Source organism: Nicotiana sylvestris, chromosome 8 (assembly GCF_000393655.2).
Source record: "Nicotiana sylvestris chromosome 8, ASM39365v2, whole genome shotgun sequence".
In the NCBI taxonomy this organism is placed as follows: domain Eukaryota; kingdom Viridiplantae; phylum Streptophyta; class Magnoliopsida; order Solanales; family Solanaceae; genus Nicotiana; species Nicotiana sylvestris.
In genome coordinates, this window is record NC_091064.1 from 139,466,474 (window position 1) to 139,475,255 (window position 8,782).

An 8,782-nucleotide genomic window follows, 5' to 3' on the forward strand; every position below is an offset into this window, starting at 1 on the left:
TGTTGGTAGTTTAAAGGATATTTTTGTGAATGAACATTGGTTCCCGTTTCTAATTTTATCCACTGTAATCTTGTTCTCGTATTGTTGTAGGGGGGGCCCTTCAATAAAGCTTCTAAGCTTCGCCACATTAGGTATCCAGTTTGATTCCCAAATGTTTAGATTCGAATTGTTATTAATATCCCATCCAGTACCTATGTTGCAATAATACCAACCCTTCAGCATACTTTTCCAGAAAAGGAGTTTAAATTAGTTTTCCTACAACTAGAATACTTACTGGATAAGACTTTAGCCCATAGAGAATTCGTATCGTTAAGCATTCTCCATACTAGTCTTGTTAGAAGCGCCATGTTTTTACTTTTGGCCTTTTCTGATTCTCCCCCCCCTCCCCTCCTCCCCGTGCATTTGTCTTTTGTGATGGTATTCCAATTGAGAAGGTGTAATATTCTTTTTTTTTTCTGGTGAGGAGTTCCATATGAAGTCTCTTTGGACTTTATCAATGTCCTTCAGAGTTTGACTTGGAAGTAGGGAGTATTGCATGATGTGATTTGTGATACTATTAAGTGTAGAGGAAGCCAAGGTGCTTCTTCCAGGAGTATTGAGCCATTTAGCTTTCCAACTTCCTAATTTTGCCCTCATATTATCTACCACAAATTGGTATTCTTTTGGTTTGGGGTTGGAGTTCACAATTGAAAATCCTAGGTAGGTACCAAAATTATCACTAATCTTAATGTTGAAGAGGGAGGATAGTTACATTTTTACTACTTAAGTGCAATTTTGTGACACTATCAATTTTGATTTTGTTATATTGATGACTGTTCTGATAGTTGGCAGAAATTATCAAGGCTTTCCAAGATAGTGAGTGAGGTTTTGGTATTTGCCTTGCCTTAGGTCATCGACAAAAAATAAGTGAAATAAGGGAGGGTTTGTTGGGGTAACTTTTAGAGTATCCCATTTCCTAATATTTATTTTGTGGTTTATCATTTTTGAAAGTATTTCCATATAAAGTATAAAGATATATGGGGACATTGAGTCACCTTGTCTAATACCCCTCATTGATGTGAAGGATTATGATTTTGATCCGTTAACAAGAATGGTGTAGTTGGGGGTAGTGATGCAAGATATGATGAGTTTGATAATTTTTGGGGGGAACTTGAAGTAATTCAGTGTTCTATGGACGAAATACCATTCTAGCTTGTCGAAGACTTTTTCTAGATATATCTTTAAGATCATATGTCCTTTTTTGGATTTTGAATTCCTAATGTATTTTATCACTTCCTGAACTATGATGGCATTGTCACAAGCTCTTTTTCCTTTGATGATGCTAACTTGGTGTGATCCAATTAGTTTGGTAAGGTAAGGTTTCATTCTATTGGCGATGATTTTCTTAATGACTTTGTAGATAGTATTATAAAGGCTAATGAGTCTAAAATTTCGTAAATTATTAGCATTTTCAAATTTAGGGATTAGGCAAATGTATGTACTATTAATGTCTCTTGGAATGTGACTTTCCTTAAACTCTTTGTGACAAAACTCATTGACTTTTTATCTAATATTTTTCAGTACTTTTGAAAGAAAAAAGGGTGCAAACCATCAGGTTCAGGTGCTTTATAAGGATTAAAGGAAAAGATTGCCTTAAAGATTTCAGAGTCCATTAATGGGTAATCTAGGCACGAAAGGTCGATATTTTGGTCTGTAGGAGTTACATTTGTTCTTGTATGCCAATTAGAGAGTATGTGGAAAGTTGTGAATAAATCTTGGAAGTAATTAACTGTATGGAGCATGATGGATTTGTGATCATCTATCTAATTGCCCATATAGTCTTTGAAGAAATTTATTTTGTTGTTTCTTCTTCTATTTGTAGAGGTGATGTGAAAAAGTTTTGTGTTTGCGTCACTATCATTCATCCACATTATCCTAGACCTTAGTTTCCAATAGTCTTTTTCCAACTTGAGTATGTCATTATACTTATGAATTAGCTTTTCTTCTAATTGTTGTTGGAATAAACTAGTACTACTTAGGGTTGTTTTGTATTCCTCCTAGTCTTGCAAGGAGTTATTTTTTTTGTTTTTGAATATTTCCAAAGACATCTCTACTCCATATCCTAATATTTTTTTCAAAAGAGCTAGTGGCTGTTAGGAGGTCATTACTGTCCCAATTTTTTTAACTACATTAATGAAATATGGGTTTGTGCACCACATTGACTCCAGTCGGAAAGGTTTATTAATGTGAGTAGATTTTTTATTCTTTACAGAGATCAATATAGGATTGTGGTCAGAATATGTCTTAGGTAGGTGTACTATTGAAGCTTCAGGGTATTGGTCTAGCCATTCCATATTGGCATAAACCCTATCTAGTCGTTCCATAATCCAACCTTTTCCTTTTCTTTAAAGGTTTGACCATATAAATTTACAACCCTTGTAACCTAGGTCAAGGAGTTTACAATAATTTAGGCTAGCTAGAATTTTTTTGCTCTATTTTGGTTCATTGCCTTGCCCCCAAATTTTTCTTGTGCCATAATAACGTTATTAAAATCCTCTCCCAATAACCAAGCACCTTTATAATGATTACACACGTTTTCTATATTATGCCAAAGATTATATCTATTATTCTTGTCAGTACTAGTATATATCGAACTAAAAAGCCATGTTTTATGGTTTGGTTTTACCTCGATTATGACGTGGATTTCCTGATTCCTTCTAGTGAAGTTGTTCACTACAACTCTTGCATGGTTCCACGGGATCACCATTCCTCCAGATTGCCCCTCTACTGGGACTTCAGTCATTTCTGTAAAGTTGAAATCCTCCAAGATTGAGACATGGGTAACCATCCTTGTTTCAAGCAGCGTTACTATGCTAGGCCTACGTGTGTCCATAATTTATCTAAAATTTCTTCTAAAATTTGCATTGTTTGCACCTCAAATGTTCCAAATAACAAAATTAATTCATTGATTCATCATTAATGGGTTGGGGTGGTTTTGGTTGTTCTCCCTCATTATTATGGCAATGTTCCTCTTGTGGGATGGTACTAGAATGACTACATTCTTTCCTACTGTTGGATCGTGTGGGGGTCTTATGTCTATCGAGCATTTGAACAGTGTTAGTGGACAGCTGATGGTGCACTTCTTGTCCAGCCATTCCTTGAATATTAATATTTTTACCTCGCTTAGGTTTGAGAATGCCGCCCTTGGTTCTCCATGATGTGAAAGGTGCTCTGCCTCCTCCTCATCCTCTTGGTTTTGCTCCTGATTTTGCATGTCCATCTACTGTTGTGCATGGCCTTCTATTTGCATCAAGGAGTGCTGTTGAGGAACTTGTGGTGTTGGTGTTTATTGCACAACCCATCAAGTGATATGGGGTTCACTATGGACAGTTCCTCTGGTGTAAATAAGGGTAGGTTGAGAGGAATATTCTGGAGCATTAGGGTGTTGGGATTGCCTTGTATGTCCCATATTTCGGCATGTTGTTGGCTAGGTTTTGGTTCATCAATGGGTCCAGTGGTTGCAAGATGTTATTCATCCATATCTGTTTGATGTAGTTGGTCATGGCAAGGTGCATGCTTTCTGAGATCAATTGAGCTAGGTAGTTTGTCTTTTGGATGATGAGGACTGATCCTGCCAGTTGAACTGCATGTTGAAGGAGATTGCATGTCCCAATAACCCCAGTTCGATCCAGGACTATGGTTGATGGTTGGGAGGGTTTGGTGGTAGAGCATAGATCATTGGTGGATTAAGGAGTTGACGGGGTAGTGGTGGTAAGTTATCCATTAGATATGGTCATTGGAGACGTTGTAGTTGGACAAGTCTACGTTGTAGTTGGACAAGTCTGTATCTCCTCCTCAAGGTGAATGGTGTTCAAAGGAGTTGACGGGGTAGTGGTGGTAAGTTGTCCATTAGATATGGTCATTGGAGACGTTGTAGTTGGACAAGTCTGTATCTCCTCCTCAAGGTGAATGGTGTTCAAGGCATTTTGGGGGTTATGGTTGTTTAATATAGAGGTGTGTTGGCTAGCAGTAGTGTCTTCTGATGATGGGTTTGGGAGATTTGCTATGATATGGTCTATTTGCATGCATGAAGAAAGCTTTTGCATATGGGATTTAACATGATCCTTTGGAGATATCATCTCCGACATTTGTTGGTTTATTTCTGCCAAGTGTTCTATGTGAGGATGATTATTTCTTGGTATGCAAATGGTATTAGTGGTGTTTTTCAGTGTATTATAATTGGGGTGTATTTTGTGTAGAGCAGTATTCTTAAGCGGGTTTTCATTAGGTATTGTAGAGTCATTAGTAGAGTGATTAAGGACTTCTTTTGTAGGTGTAATAATTTGGACGTAAGAATTAGGGGGTATTTTTGAGTGACACGTTACTTCCACTCGTCCTTGTTGGGGAAGTATTAGCATGCAAGGATTTGGTGGTATTTCCTATACCATTATTTTGGATGGAAACCATGTGCTCTTTTGATAAAAGTGGATTCTTAAAGTTAATATCACAACTAGTGTTTGGGAGATCATGACTAATATTATTAACTAATTCTACAGTGTGTTTAGCAAGTTTTTTTTTTTGTATTTTCGGGGTGATAGAATTCTTATCAACGTAATTTAGCTTTTGGGTGTTAAAAGGAACTTACCTGTGCATAAATTTTTTTGACATTTATACTTGTGCTTTGGCTCGATGTAGCTCCTACCTGCTCACTTCGATTTGTGATTGGCTTCTTTTTCTTAGGAAAAAATACTGGCTGCCGCTCTCCGTTGCTAGTTTTTATGGATGATGAGTCTTGACCTTCACCATTGGCTGCTTGTAGGTTGTGTGTGATTGGGTGCGAGCAATGTCCTAGGCAGCCACATACTTTGCATAAACTATTATCACCTTCATATAAAATTACTTGCTTGTGTGTTCCAATTAGGATGTGAGACTGGACTTTTTGTTCCGGGGGGAGTTGTACACATAACCTTGCATAGCGACCTCTAATGGTAGCGGAAGTGCATGCATCAATTTTTAGTAATTTGTCTATAGCATTTCCAATCTTGGCCAGTATAATTCCATCATAAAACTCAGTTGGAAGCTGAGGCAATCAAACCCAAATAGTTGGGTAACTTTGATTTGCTCGTGTAGCTACAAAATTGGGAGTCCATTTTTGGACAGAGAGAAACAAACCATTGATGAACCATGGTCCATTTTGTAGTGCTTTCCTGGTGTTTTCTTCTTTATTGAATTTCACCGTGTAATAATCTTCGCCAAGGTCTATCAAGAAGAAGTTCTCCGTAGGTCTCCAAAGGGCTTGTATTTTTGTCCTTAGGTAGTGATGGACGACTCTTTTCCCTATTAATTTGATTATAACGGAGGATTTCTAGGGTTTATATATGCATTGGATGTCTTGATCCGATAGGGTTATTCATTTTATCAGGGTATCCTCTCCCTTTTGTAGACACGACATATTTGGTGTTTGTTGCACATCCATGTATGTAGGGGAAAGATTTTCTTCACTTTGAATTTCGTGGATGATTGGAACTTTTTCCAGTAATTTGTCCCTATACGAGTTACTTGGTTCTAGCAAGATTTGATGAGAAGGTGTATTATCAATATCTGGTGATTTTGGTGGGATTGAAGTCACCAGGTGGCTGTCATTAAGACGGTGGTCGGGCATTGCTTCTGGATGGGGAATTATTTGTGGATTTGGGTGGTGTTAGTAGAGAGGAGGAGCCTCTTTCTCTTATGATTTCCTTGATAATCAAAAATTACTTATGATTTAGGGATTAAAATAATTACGGGATCCTTTTAAGACGTCTACTTTCTTAATTTACATGTTATTGCGTTGTATAATCTAATTTGTTACCCTTTAAACAAAATAATATGTACAGGATTACCATAGAAACCAAAATAGTTACCTTGATTCTACTCATACAAAATAATTACCCAACCCCACCCATATATCGTTCGATATATATATGTATGTATGTATGTATACTATTATAGTATACTATTCAGCATAATTATATATTTTTACAGTATATTATGCTACTGTAGAGGTATACTGTTTGGTAACTGTGTTTTTATTCAAATTTCAACTGAAAACTTGCATATTAATATAGTATACAGTTTTGGTATATATGTATATAATTACAGTACACTGTAGAAGTGTAGCTGTATAATTTTACTGTATATTATAATATCGTAGCGGTATACTGTTGGGTAAATTTTTTTTATTCTTTTTTCAGCTGAAATATTACATATTATTATAGTATATCGTTTCGTTAGTTCTTTTTTTTTTTTTAAATCTTATTTTGTTTCATTGTTTCTTTTCATTAGATTGTGTATAATATAATAAGTTCTAGTAATAATAATCCTCAGAGTTAGTTAATCGTAGTATGTGGTTGAAGAGTTAACTTATCTATGGAGTTCATTAACGAGATGTTTTGGATTAGGGATCTTGGTCTTTGAATGCAGGAAGAAGAGTACAAAGAAGCTCTTGAAGCCTTCAAAGAAAAGCACATATAATGAGCTCTTAAATCTTATTTTGTTTCTTACCATTATAAGATTTATTTTAGTCATTTTAGAAATCCATTTCTACATTCTTATTCTACATTCTGCATCAAAATAATACCTAAACTTTCACATAACATATGCATCTTTTATTTATGAAGAAAAATAAAAAGGAGCAACAAAATGGTATCTCCTAAGCTTATGTTGACTTTCAAGTGGAGACGGTATCTCCTAAAACTTAAACCAAGCGGCCTCTGAGTATTAAACAACATACATTTTTTTTCCAACTAGTTTCTCGGCACGTGCGTTGCACGTATATGCCGAGGTATGTGGTATATATTTTTTGTAAATAATAATAATATTATTAAAACAACACTTTGAGTAAAAATTATACATAAACGAAGAATGTATACATAAAAGGAAAATAGTTCAAATATAATATAAAAATATATTATCATGGGATTTTTTTCTCCTCAATTTCAACTCTTTATGCGGTTTATTTAATATTACTTTTATTTTTTTGCGGCAAATGTGACTACTGATTATCAAGGTGGGATAGATGACAACAATTAATAGTGGTGGAATTGCTACAGAAGATGGAACCGGACGTGGTTTGAAGGCTTTATGTATTAATTGACTTGATTTTAGTTTTCTTATGCAGATTACATACTCTCATTTTATATTTTTTATGCAAACGGACTTGTGCGCTCTCTCTCCACTTATGTATAAATAATGTTAGTTTCCTTGGTTTATATTCTTTGTTTGAGAGTCTTTTTCTAGTAAACTATGGCTTTTGATGATTTGAAATTGATTTATTTAATCTTCTTGAGAATTTTTTTAGTTCTTTATTATTATTATTATTATTATTATTATTATTATTAAAACTACTTCTGCTTCTACTCAAATATTTTTTTTTTCTTCTAAAAGCTTATCCAAACACTATAATTTTGAAAATTTGACTTTGGAAAAGTTTGACCAAACAAACTATTAATATGGAATCATAAAATCTTATATCTTCATGCTTGCTAAATCAGTTACCTCTTATTTTTCCCTCACAGTCTTGAATTTTAATCTTTTATAACTTCATAAAGTGTGGACTTCAAGTATATCAATGAGTGCATCACCCAAATGACATTAACTTGCAACATGAGAGCAACCAGAGTAGCACCCAAGCTGAGAGCAACCCAAGCTAGTCACTACATTACATCTTAGAAGAAATATTCACACTAAATGGTCCTTTCAACTACCTAACTGTGAATTTTCAATATTATATTCTACCTAATTAATGTAAATTTTTTAATATTTTTTGTCTATTCAGTTATTTCTTGGTTATATTTTTTTAAGTTCATATGTACTAATTTGGAAGAATATGAAAATTTATGTAGTTTGGTAATATTCTGTGGAGAATCTGCATATATGTCCAAAATTCATAATATATATGAAAACTATTTTAGAGAAGTTTTATTTTGTGTCTAATATAACTGACACTAGTTGTATGAAGCTCCTTTTTGTCTCACAAAATTGTGAGACAAAAAAGTTGCTCATCATAACTCATGTACTCCGGGAAAATTTTCATTTTCAAACGAAATAATATTATTAGGCTAATAAACCGGTCAACTGAATATATCTCTTACATATGGGAATAACAAAAAACTGACCAAAATTAAGTGTGTGTCGGTAGCGGCTCAACGCTACTCTTGCAAAACCTTTTGCAAAAGTACATTCCTCAAAATCTCCTTCGTACTTGCGCCTCGCAATGAAACGAATTGGTTAATTGGGCTGCAACATCTCTCGGTGATAGATAAGGTAAGGATGCTAAGAGTTATCAAATCATTCATAAATTTGAGACAAAAATAAGAAGCAGGAAATTGAATCTGGACATAACACATACACAAGGGGAAAAAGCAAAATAAAAAATAAAAAAATTTGCTGGAACTGACACCAATTGGCAGTTAATTTTAAGTGAGTGTAGCCATGGCTTAGTTGATAGTAGCCATTAAATTTTTTTAATGGTCGTGACTTTTTAAGAGGAATATGAAGCGTCACTTTTTCTCAAAACTGGCGTCTGAATGAAGCGCCTATTTGTAGTTCTTTTTAATTAAAGAGAGTATAACTAAATTAATAGGGTATTAGGATAAATTAGGAGGGTATTTAAGTAATTTGACTTTTAAGTTAAGCGCTTCCTGACACTAATTATAACCTGGCATTGTCACTAATATTCATCAATATCGGCTTCAGGTCGCAAAGAGTAGGAAGGGTATAAGACTGATTCATTCAAGAGATTCGAATACTGACATTTGCACTA